Source organism: Anopheles coustani, chromosome 3, assembly GCF_943734705.1.
Source record: "Anopheles coustani chromosome 3, idAnoCousDA_361_x.2, whole genome shotgun sequence".
NCBI lineage: Eukaryota > Metazoa > Arthropoda > Insecta > Diptera > Culicidae > Anopheles > Anopheles coustani.
Window position 1 is genome coordinate 16,090,043 of NC_071288.1, and position 13,425 is coordinate 16,103,467.

Here is a 13,425-nt window from a genome sequence, read left to right on the forward strand (position 1 = left end):
TCGTTTTTGATTTGTTTTCGATCATTTGTAGTGCTTCACGTAGAGAAAACAGGTTTGCGATGGAAGTGCTTCTCGTCGGTGAGTTTTCAATGTGTATGTGTTCGGTTCCTGCAACCACCGGAGCACCAAACGCCGATAATGGACGTCAAAATGATGCGCTCGGGATGACCTGTACCGTGAAGCAGAGAACATGTTTCAGCCGCGTCAGTCATTAAATGTGCCGACGGATAATTATACTTCCTGTGAGTAATTATGAACCAGTGTGGCGTACTTTTTGTAGGCTTGAGATTGTTTTTCTCAACAGCCGTTTGACGATCTTTGTTTCGACTCCTACAAAAATGTTTACGGAACTCTTAAAAGTCATTTCATCTCGGGCTTATGTTTTTGGTATCGCTATGCCATACGAAACAAATTCTTTTCGTGGCATTTTGTTTTTGTTTATTGTTGTTTGGCTCGTTATTTGTGCATCTTTTGTGGATGCAAACAAGCGAAAATTAATCAACACCCACCAGACGATCAATCAAGTGTCCACAACCTCTGGGACACCCGTCCGGCGAAAGACCCACTATGGGCACAGAGTTCACTGATTCGTGTTCGATTCCCTCTTGGGAGACAAATAGCGCCTTTCGTGAACCGAAAAAAAAAACCCATCTTCGTCCACCTCTTCTGCTTCAACGCGGAGAACCCGGAACGCCTCACCGGCGGTGTTCTCTACGACGCCATTTGGAGGCGAACTCGAGTGAAGAACCTCCAAGAAAAACCTGTCCTTGTTTTTGGTCAAAGTCAACCTCATCAGATAAAGCTCGTTTTATTGCCAAAAAACGAAGAAATTCACCGCCGATCTTGACGTCATGTGCCACCGCTTAAGTGAGGATCTGGCGTCGGTCTGGATCTGAGTCGATCTCCACCGGTTCATCCGGTGTTTATTTATTCCAGAAGTATAGTCCACCGGTTCAACCTTCGCCACATGGGGTGATAAAAAATAATGACACTTCTTCCACTGAGTCGAGGGGGATTTTCGGGTAATATATTACTGTCGTGGGGTTTTTCTAAATTTCGTCGTAAGTCGCAAATCGTTCGTTAGGACTGGTTTTATTTGCACGTGCGTGGTGTATTCTTTTTGGTATCATAAGTGGCATGAGATTCTATTCGCCTATCCATCCAAATCGACATTACCGATCACACAACGTCAAGATATTATTTTAGGAAAAGAATTTTGTTTGGCAGAAATAACCACAACCGAAGTTCACATACGGTATCTAAAGGGTCAACGACATTCGTACGGTTCTGAAGCCCACGCTGTAAAGCCTCAAGATCAAAGCCTCAGACAAGGTAGGAATGTGTCAAACTTGTGACCGGCAAGAAGCTAGAACGAGTTATGCAAATTTGACCGTAGATTGTAGTTCATCCAACGGGAAGTGTCCGATCCATCAACTGAACCATACATATTCATCGCCATGGATGTTTCAGTGAAGGACGAATGCAGTAACCTTACCACACTTACTCAAAATATTTCTTCACAATAACTTCGCAATTTCTTTGTAATTTCTAAACTTCCTGAAATGAGAGCCTGAGATCTCCAACGCATGAATTAGTGTCTGAGGTTAACGGGGCGACGGAAATGCCTCGACAAGGATAACCGTTGCGCAATGCGTACACGTGGTAGTAGATGCCAGCAGACAACCTTGCCCAAGGTTCATCGAAAGCCACGACTACGGCAGAGAACTACTCCCGAGTACGTGCTGCTGATTCGCAAAACCATTCTGATCGTTCACCACCACATTCAGCACGTTTTGATTGACTGGGACGGCCTACACCTTCTTGGTTCAGCTACCATCGCGACCTGGACTCGCGACATTGTTTTTAGGATGTTTGCCCACGTCCTTCGTGAAGCCTATCTTAGCCGACCGTAAACACAGTCTCCATATCCCCCATGTAATCCGGTCCTGTGACATTGTAGAACCGCGCGTTGGTGTCGGAAGCTATGCATAACCAGGAAACGAACCGTCGTGACCCGGCGAGGACGATCGGGTAGCGTACGTTGTTCTATCTCTCCGGCTGTGGCAGTAGGCGTACGGCGGATGAAGAGGACATTGGCGCGCAGTTGGCGATAGTAGCGGCACCGGATGATAACCGGTTACGAACCGGTAACTGTGTCGCCGGGAAACGTGCCATTTTTGAATTGTGACCGGTGGGTTGATTTATCGCAAAAATGTATTTTATGATCTTCGCTTCCCGTTCAACTCTTGCTTGGAACGTTCTTGAAAGAAGAAGGATACTTCCGACGCGGAATTTCCGCCCTTTGTGAGAACATTTCATAATTTTATTGCTGTATGTGCTAGCGATGTAGATAATTTTTCATTCTCTTGTTAGATCATTGTCTGTTTACACATAAAAATTAGTTCAGGAATATCACATGAATTGACGGGTTATAAATCTCCTATCTTAATTTTCAATCACACTCTTAACCAACCGCTTAACGTCCCCAACCGAACCCTCATTTGCATGCATGGCATGCGTCATTTCGTCAGCAAAGTCAGTGAAGGTTAATGTAATTAAAGACTGTAAGCCGCTAACAGGGAGGATCTTTGCCCTCTTGTTTTCGGTTTTCACCTGCCTGCTTTTGATGGCTTACTTACTTAACAGATAAAAATTAACACTTTGCGTCTGCGCTACGCTCATTAATTTTGCGTTACATAAATGGAGCTTTCGAACGGCTGTTTTATGAGGCGAACTAACAAGCAAATGATCAAATCCGTTCGAAAAAGTGACCAAATGATGCATCGGGTTGACCTTCGAGATGATGGATCCCTTTTGCCGAGCGGTCGATTGAGTTCGTTCGAACGTTTTGGAATGGTTAGCGGAAACTGTTTCATGGAGGCGATCGTAGCAGTAGTCTAAGTATGGCACATGTGAGTTTATCGTTCCATTCTGGTGGTTCGGAAGTTTCCGGTCCACTGGAGACTGCGTGGGGGCGCTTGTCTTTTGTTTTTGCGCATCGCAGCTTGAGATACGCATGATCGCATGTCTTCAGTCTTGTATACACTTGTATAAGACGAATCACTGGTTGTAGTAACCTTTCAGGTACTTTATTGTTCCCATCTAGAGTTTCCACGGAGGGACATTACTATAAATATTTTTCTTTTTCTACCATTTCCATTGTTTTTTTTCCGATGGCCAAACCATATCGATTGTGGAAGATACCAATTTTTTTCTCCGAAAAAACGAAAGTTAACCACGCCCCGAACAGGTCTCCCATCCCATCGGATATGAGTTTCGTGCCGTCCTTTTGCCTCTTTGTCCGGTCGGTACATCAATGTTTATTTTGTCCAATTTTCGATCACTTTCATCGCTCTCATTGATTTTGATTTTTGGTGTTTTATTTTTAGGTTATGTTCCGATCAGCCACCAGCGCTGGTGTTGTTTTCCCTCTTTAATGTGTGGATGCGTGTGTTTGTGTGTGTTTTTTTTCGTTCTCGTTTCCCTTCGATTGTTTTTATTGGGCAAACAAAACGGCACAACGTAGCTTCGCCGTCATATAGAGTCGCGCGAACGGACGCCATATTGGGGAGGGGGCATGATAGTGAAAATGAATGGAAACTGCCGCTGACCTAGACTCCACTCGCGGTCGCTTGGTCGCCACGATAGGGAAAGAGAAACACCAATAAACACATCGATTTCGCCAAAATTTGAGAGTGGGAAGTCGGAGTGGGAGTCGGGAGAAGGGGTTCAAAGGTTCGATTGATCATCCCTTAATTTGGGGCGCGTTTTTCATTAATGTCGGCCCACCTTTCGTCATGTGCATTTTTATGTTTAATTGATTGAAGTTCAAACATAAAAATGAAACGCAACCAAGTTGTTATGGAAACAAACATTTTCCCTGCAATCAACTTTTTTATAACAACTCACTCTTTCACTCTTTAGTTCTGAAATTGTGTTGACGATGTTGTTGAGCTTATGTTGTGAAAACATTTTATATATTTTGCTGAAGATACTGCAATTTTCCTACCTCATTTGACGATGGGCAGATAAGTTACGGCGCATCGTTTGTGTTCGACAATTTGGCAAGCGCGTCAGGCCCGTTGTCATTGCACCGATTCGCCGGAGAAAATATTGCCAATTTCCTGCTCGATTACCTGTCGGGTCGGGATACCTATCGAATTCGATCCTCATCAGCGCCATAACGACAGCGGTATGTCAACCGGCGGAGCCGAACGTTGTTGCTTGTGACAGCTCCGATCGATGCAGGTTTGGATTTTTCGATACATCTTCTTTTCCTCGCACAATCGTTGCGTTTGACTCCGTTGACAAATTCGTTAGCAATGATGTAATTGATTGGTTCAGTTTTTGCCTTTCTGCATCGTATCAGTTGAACCTACTGATTCGTTGAACCGTTTCGTGTAGCTTCATCCCCAAACGTCTCTACATTTCCGTTTATTTTCTCCCAAAACAGTTTCAAAACATACGGATGTGATTGACTCGTTCTTTTTTATTTTTGGGTTTTGGAAATGGTTTCAAAGTGAAACTTCATCCTCTCCTTTCCTACAGTTTTGCCCCTGACCGAAAAGTAATTTCCCGAGCAAATTGGCGCCTCCCCAGCCCCCCGGCTGACCATCGCTCTCGATAGTGGTGATAGCGTGCCGACGGGGAAATGTTGTTATTTCGCACGCTTCAATTTTGGGCTATCAATTGAGTCCAAAGTTTCACTTCGCCGGTGCGAAAGGTGAAAGAAAACTCACTTCTAAACTACCCGAGCGCGAGGTGAATCTGCGCCATCTTCGGAACGGAAATTCGCAATTTTCTACCATTTCCACGTATTCCGGCAGTCGGATTTACGCGCACAAACAAAAGCAATTATCGCGCGGGAGAAACTAAAGCATGCGAGCATGTTCGAAAAACGATCGAACCACGAGCGAAAAGCGAAACTGGCGCCGGATGGGGGATGGACGTTGGTTATTTTCCTATGGATCCCTAACAAGCCGGGGGGGAGGAGGGAAACAAAAGGCACACAAACGTTAGGAGCATTAAAAGCTTCCCAAATGCTGGCTAAACATTTCGAACAAATTATTTTGCGCCCGACTGCCGGCTGCTGCGTGAGGTGTGGAAAACTGCGGTCATGAAGGTTTGAGGGGGTCGGTTTGAAGCATTTATTTGGAGGGAAATCATTTCGTGCACTCACTCCGACACTCGCTTAGGTGGTTTTGTTGGTGCACCAGCATTCGTTCGTTAACCCTTTGAAAGGCATAATAAAAGCAAACGAAACCTGCTGACATAAAAGTCGAAAAAAGGGAAGTAACATTCGAATGGGTATCGCCGGGCTCTTTCTCGTACCATTTTCCAGCATTAACATTCTTTCGGTCCGTTTGGAACACCAATTAACCCTTCATTGCGGATGGAACATGTCCACTAAAGGGCAGTTATTTTAATTTTACATTTTCCACTGGTACATGGAACAATTTGAATGAAACAATCGCCAAATCCATTTTGGATGCAAATGCAATGTTGCAAAACGCAATCCGTCATCGTTTCGTTCAATTGACAGTGGAAGGTTGAGCACGAGGGCATCCAAAACACAGGACGATTCAAAATAAAAGCCCCCAGGCAGGCCAACCAGCTACGTTGAACAGTGAATGCTCCGACGGTCTTATGACGAAGCCCTCAGAGCCCTCCTTTTTCGACCGTTGGATATTTTTGTTCGTACATTCCCATGGCAAAAGAATGTTCTACGGGTGCCGCACCGCCTTGCTTCAAGTGCTTTCATTTTTGGCACCGGTCAGTTGAGCGACCAGGGAAAGGGAAGGTACTTTTCCGTTTTTATTTTCGAAATCATGCTAAACACGACATCGATCGAAATCCACCCCGAAATTGTTGCCAGTTCCCGCACACACAGTTACAGTGCGGGTCAGCCGTGCGTTTGTGTGGATAGGTTTTTGTATTTCGTTTTGGGTCATCCGGGCGGTATCTGTTCTGACACCGCGAGAGGGCCTGGTTAGGACCCTCGTCATGTGGTTTTCATTATTTCCCCGGCCAGAAGGCAAACCGGTCAACTGCGGCGCGGGTCGTTGTCGTCGTTGACCACTACGAAAGTGGGCCACACGAATACGCTGCGCGTGAACATTCCTCCAGCAAGGTAAGGGCATTCGAAAGAAATGTGGAATGTTTAAACATAATTCGTACATCAGCTTCAGTTTATTTGAGTAACATTAAATTCAAATAATTTGTAGCAAATAAAAATGGTAAAGGTGGAAATCCCACCCAACACAGGGTAGTAAAATGTTAGCCCCAAAACAAAACATACCCCACGGGAGAAAGAAAAGCCTCGCCATCTCCCATCGCTTGTGCTCCGTGCCAACTGCGATTTTAGGCTTCAGCATCGTTAGGAGCATTGTGCACTAATACAGGGAGAGCAAAACCCGCCCCACCGTAGTAGCCATAACTTCGGCGACGAGCTATACTACAATGGTGCAAAAGTGAAAGTTTGACCTGTCGTTGTTCGGTTGGAAGAGAGGGTTCAACCTCGCGCCACACATTCTTTGCGCCGCGGGTCTTAGCAAAGACCCAACATGGAGCGGGTCGAGGTCCGTTCACATGAGACAGTGGGTAGGGAAGCTCTCTCCTACTGTTTCGAGGCGATCTGTGCGCATAGAAGCGAAGGTTCAGCTGTCAATGAACTTTTCCCGCCAATGCGGCTAATTCAAACGAGGCGCTTGAGAAGGGTGTTGGATTGGGTTGCGAGAGGTCATGGCTGTGGTTTGCAACAAACTCCTTGTGATTGATTAACATTCTTCATGCTGATAATGTGATAAAAAAGAGCAACATTTTTTATTCGACCTAAATAACGAATGTTGAAAAGAAATACTACTTGTCCATAAATCATAACATCGATTTGTAGAGCTATACATAAATATTAATTAAAATAATTGTAGTTTACAACTGTCCCACTAAAGTATGCGGAAGAATGTGGATCGTAAAAGTGGGAAGAAAAACCAAAAGACATCAAACGTTTGGTAAGGAGTGTATTATTAAGTTGTTTTCGTCCCGTTTAAATTAATAACATTTCGTTAGAAGCTGCTACTGCGCAGGCCATAAGCCTTTCCCCAATCGTGTTCCGTACGCTATTAGGAAATTAATTTTCGATCATTATTGTTTGCTGATTTTTAATCGCCAATAGCAATGAAACACGAGCTCTGCTCCCGGCCGGTGCTAAGAATGTTTATGGCTGTTTATTTATTCAACTTTATTGCCTTCACATGTTCGCGAGGAATACGTTGCGCGTGTGCGAACCGGGCCGGGGGTGTAAATGAGTTTTACCGCTGACTTTAATGGTGCAAGCTCCTCAAAATCTGTTGCCTCAAAGCCGCCAGTGTCAATCAAAGCTTCCCCAACGGTTACGGGGCGGTTGCTTTCGGTTGCAAAGAGCGGCTGATTGTGGGATTGTAATGATGCAACCGCTCGCGGGTAGGATAAATCATTCACAACCGATACCGGGGCACAAACCGAATCAACGGGTTGTTTTTGTTTTTTCGTGTGGCGTTTTCCAATCTTGCTGAAAAGAGATCTTGCGCCGTGAAGTGGAACACAAAAAACACTAGTTGGGTTGATGAGGATTGTATATGCTTGGTGCATGTTATTGTTCATCTTTTACTATCATCATCGAACGAGACGATCCCGAACTGCTAGAACCATCTAGCGTACGTGCTTTGGTAGGAGCTGACGCCTACAACGCCCGTGTGTTTGAAGTACGTGAGCATTTCTTCAAACAGAAATCACGCCAGCTAGCACTTTGAGGTCTTTTTCGCTTACCTAGTTGTGGGAGTGATAAATATTCCGTTTTTTTCATCGGTTTTCCGACAATCCAACAGACAAACAAGATTTCCACAATGCCTACCGTTTGTAGGTCAAGCGTTGAAATATACACCCTTCGTTAGGTATCGCATAACCGAGCGAACAAAAAATGTAGCTGGTGTACAATTTATCTTTCCTTTATTTATCATATTTCACGTTCACGGTAAGGGATCCGTCAGAGAAAACCTGTTGATAAAGCAATTCGGCGGAGGATAGCCGATCGGTTGCAATATTTTTTCGCACTTTCACGCGGCAGAACCTTCCCGGTTCGATAAAACCCACACCACTGGTGTCCTCCGCCTAAGTCTGCGGTGAGTTTCTTGGAACGAACCCGCTAATGCCGGGCGGCATCGCTTCAATGGCAATCACCCACTAGAGTGGCAATAACTATCTAATTCCCTTCTCGATCGACACCACGGCGTGTATAGCTAGCGTCGCGACAAACCTAAGGTATTCGCTGGATGGAAACCGCTGGAAGGCTATATTCCCGGACAAACCGGACCAGTGTGTACCACCGTGCTGTGTGGAGACGAGTCTGCCGGGGAGGGCAACAAGTGGACGTCCCGTAGTAGCCGATTATTCGTGATTACCGTCACGTACGTCCTCATAAAAACTAGTTACTATTCATACCGAATGCCCTCATCCCCTCTCCTGGCCTCTAGTTTGACCCACCATATCATCCAACCCATACCTTAGCTCTCGGCATATTGGCTCGTATATTTGCAGTGCACGTTTCCCAACTCCCCACACTCCCAGAGTTCGAGTGCGCGCGCACCCTTGAGGTGATTTGCATTTGCAATCCAATCCAATCCGCAACCTCCACCAGAATTGGCGCGCGCCAAGGAAGAAGGAAGCCGGTGGTTCGCTAAGTCTAGGCCCACGCGTAGAGGAAAGTACCATCGGCAGAATATTGTCGACGGCTTTCGACCGCAAAACATTCCCTTGAGGTGCATACTGCATACACAAGGTAGGCCACCTGACAGCTGTGAGGCTAACCAAACCAAACGGTCCGCGACACTCTAAGGTTTATGTCTCTACACAACGTGACGACAACAAGACACCTCCTCTAGAGCTCACGGTCAACTGGAGTGGTGAGCGGGAGACTAAACTTCCGAGTTCCTGGCATTGTCATTTGGCGATAGGCGATAGGCTGTGGGACAATGCGACGTATTGGACCTTTTACTTTTGCGGTTGAACCTGACTGGAATTAAGGAAATGGCCTACCCGAGGCTCGATGGTATTATAGACCTTGTCAAGGCAGTGATCTAGCGATCGCCGTGATTTAGTTTGGTGTAACCCCCGAGGAACATCACCTTCCGGACAAAGCCTCGTGAAATTAATTACAATGATGGAAGATGACCCCATGCCGTGCGCTGGGTGTGCAGGGATCACCCTCGCCAGATCTTCATCATTATCTCGAACCGACAATCAGTCAGTATGTTCCCTTAGGGTGGTGACTCCTACGACGATCATATAGTTTGACTGTACAATTCCAACGTGAGCTCGAGTCTAGACAATTGTCACATGGTCCAGAGCATGGGGGTGTGAGTGGAAAATTTATGATCTAGATGGCCCGTAGTGATACCCCGTCAGGAGGTCGATCTGCTTGATCCTGGGATCTGTAGTGGACACGTGACACGCCAGTCGATCGGTGGGGGAAATCAACTGCCTCGCTGATCCTAAGTGCGGGTCTAGAACACAAGAACCTGCATCACTCTCCCTGCTGCCGCACACACGCTTGATTGCTGGACAATTATACGATCGAAGAATAATGTAGGAGTGATCGTGGCCCGACTTGAGATCTTGTCGAGATGAGTCTCTCTCCCTCCTCCCAGGGTTAGTTAGATGTCAGAAGTAATCCAACGGACAATGTAATCCATCCATCGGATTCATTAGCCCTGGCTGGGGTAGCGGAAAGTGGAAGAACCCAGTGGATTTCGCTGCAGGTGAAATGTTTCTCCGTCACGAGTTCCGCCTACCACGAATGCCCTCCAAACAAACGGTTTCGTTCGTTTCGCCTGCCAGACCGATTGACAGCGGGGTGAAACCTTGACGAAGGTCGTAGGATCAGCGGCGGTAATCGTTCCGGAACTAGAAGCTGCGCGCAAATCACCGCCCGGCTGATCACACGGGGTCGCCTTGGCACACCGGCGCATTAGGCGGGTTGCGCGTGTGCAGGCCGACCGCTCACGCGCAAGATATCATCTAGCTTTCTTCTCGTCCCCCCAGATACCTCCTTCCTTGCACCCACGAGATCTCGTTAGCGCCGGTCGGAGATGGTCGGGTGTTGTAAACCGATTGCTTGGAAGGCTCGTTACATAAGGCACACCGCGCACCGAGTTCCACCGAGCCTCTTGCGTCTTACGTGAGTCGCAACAAACTGTCCATTCGTCTCAGGAGATCCACAGTCCTCGGGAGTACTCGGTGTTTGTGTGAGAAGGTGGTGTACGTGTAAACACATCGACGACAAAAGACGCGAGATGTGGTCAATTATTGGTAATGATCATGCAAATTGTTGCAAACTGCGTTGAACGATCGTGTGCCCCGTACTTCCTTACAATCGTTAGCCACGAGTGTCGCCTTACTGTCACTTTTAGTGCACGTGCCAACGTTGTTCGCTATCGCTGCTCTCCCTCTAAGACGCTCCAGGAGGTAGATCGGAACACCGAGTATTAATAGTAACACTGATACACTGTTCATGCTGCTATCAGTGGAAAAAGAAATTTATAAAACATTGCCACCACCAGTTCTCCCAGAATGCATTGGTTATTCTAGTGAAGGAAAAAAGGAAAATAAAAAACAAATAACTGAGAGATAATGCACAAACGGTTCATCGGGAGATTGGACCTGCTGCAACGCCATGCCAGCGATAGCTAATGAAAGTAGTTCGTGCATCGGAAATCTAGCTGAAGTCCGAAGATCTCAATTTGTCAAACACTCACTCGCCACAATCTCGTTCACACGTCTTGTATCAATAAAATACAGTTAACTCTACGTTTAATTATCACTTATTAAAATTTAATTTTATGTTAATTACAACGAATCCGAATATTAAGACGTTTGTTTAAATACGTTCTCTGTTCTGTTTTCTTTCAATGACGACTTCTTCCTTAGCGAAGGTATGTAAATTTATCAGCATTTGTTCACGACTTGAATGACTCACCAAAATTTAAACTAGTCGCAGAATTTGCACAACATTCGCCCATGTGGTTCCGCTCGGGCTGAACGTCTGCAGAAAGTTTGCTTATTGTGTACAAATTTGTTACACATCAATTGATTCATTAACAACGGTCTAATTTAATCTTCGATTTGGGAACAAACAGCGTGTTAAGTACTACGAAATGTTTGGCGCCAAAGGGGCACGCTTCTACGTTTTTCACATGTTTGTTTTTTTTACAGACACAAGTCACTGAATGATAGGCCCACCCAATGTGGTGAAGGGATTGTAAAGGGCTCTAGAACTTGATAATTTGTAGAGCAGAAAATTTTGAGTAAATTGTGAATGTTTTGAGTATTGATCACTCGATAAAAGTGTTTTCTTGTCTCTTATGGAACGTAAAATATATAGAACAGCTTACCCTGTTCTAGAACATCTTCAAATGTGATAATTTCTGTTAAACGCGTGACATAAACTCTTCATTCTTATGTCAAGTAAAACGGTTAACTCGTGCGTAGGAGTTTTATTTATATTGCAAACTAAAAATTATTAATTTACATTAAGATGTCAAAATGCTTTGAAACATCTTCTCTGGATTTTGTTCCAAATGGAAATTAAGAAGAAATCGCCATTTAAACATCCTACTTAGCATATAGGCCTCGAGTGGCTTTTTGTTTGTGCCCACTTCCGCCTCAATTCCACGATTCGTGCCATTGCATGCGGTCGGTCGAATAAAAAAAAAGGGCTCGACCAAACTTTCCAATCATTATCCAACAACGCCAATAATGGGATCTCCACGGCATCTGCATCTGCATCATCATGCCAGAACACTGAACCATCGAACGGCGGCACCAAATTGCCATCCGCGGCGTGAAAAGGGTTTGCCGTCGGTTGCAGCCTCCTTCTGTCCAATAGTTTCCGGTCCGCCCCGGACACGCTTCGATGGGTCCACCCGGGGCGGCAAAGTTGGCAAAACTGCAATCGCGGCCACTTCCTCGGAAGCTGCCCGACACAGAAAGGGCGGCACAACCAGTAACTCCACCGACACCGAGCGAAATGCAGTCGCTGGCGCCCCGGCCAGCCCAGATTAGTGATTGAAAGTTTTCTTTGCCGCGCCCTCGTGCCGCAAACGTTCCCCGGGAGTGCCTTTCTCTTTGCGTGGGCTCACCGCGGCTTCCACCTTTCTCCTTGCCCATCCGCCCCCCGGATACGTTTTGCAATAGTCTAATTTTCAACTTCACTCGGACTCGAGTGGATTGGTGCAGCCACGTTCGGGGCTGATGGAATTGCACAATGTTTCCGGATCGCGGGAACTATTATTTTATTGGAGAACAATTTTAATTAAAAATTCCCCCGTCCGTCAGGATCCATATTTTTGTCTGCGCTTGTGTTGTTTTATTGCGCAAGCTAAATCGAAGATCTGATTCGTGCTGCTCGGATCGCTGGACTCCGCGTCCAAGAGTTAGTTCCTCACGAGGAATACTGCTTCACGTTCAACTTACGGTGGCGTGAGGTGGATGTAGGAATATATTTGCTTGTTCCATGCAATCGCAAAACAAGCCTTTCGCTGCGTACCACGTGCGGGGGGAGGGCGATGTAACGGCCAGACTTTCTTCCCCCTTTCGCCGTTTTACGACATCTTTAACGATGGGTCGATTCGCGGGACGTCCCGCGTTAAGGTTTGATCGATAGGCAATTGCGATAGCTTGCCAAAATAAAACTCCGTGGTCCCCTTTTCCGACGACCGACCGGCGACAATAACTTCCTCCAAATGTTTCAGCGTTTTGTGCATTTCAGACACGTCGTTTGGTTTTGCCCTCCTCCTGCAGATGCCAAACGTCATTGGCACTGACCGATGTTGGGTTTCCCGATTGTCAACCTCTCTTTTCCACTTTTCACTCCTGATCGGTTGATGAGTTTTGTAAAATGATTTAAAATTCTGCTCAGTCGCACATTCGCTAACAGAGAGGCCTATTTCGGCAAGCTCCGCCTAACGTGTGTCGCCAGGTTCGATGGCCCCCATATTGATGGTCGCACTGACAGCTCTTGGTAACGGTCTCGGGGCCAATCGGTTGTTCGGCAACGATGGCGACCGTATGCGTACCGCTTACGCAAGGATACGCTTCCATCGGAGGCAGATGACAGCAGCTGGTCTAAATATAATCCGTTTATGACACGACACGGCGATGGTGGTCATATTGAGCAACGCAAGATGCACTTAATCGAGTGGAAACTCCACAACAATGCTTAAATTATCACATGTTAACTTGCCCGTCATTTGAGCTTGGAAGTGGTTACCATTGTTTGTAAATTGAATTCCTCTCTAAAGATGAATAATTTTACCGAAGTTCAATGCTTCGATGAATGGTGTATCTTATCGTAAAAAATTACTTTGATTACGAACAACCTGAATCAATCATTGT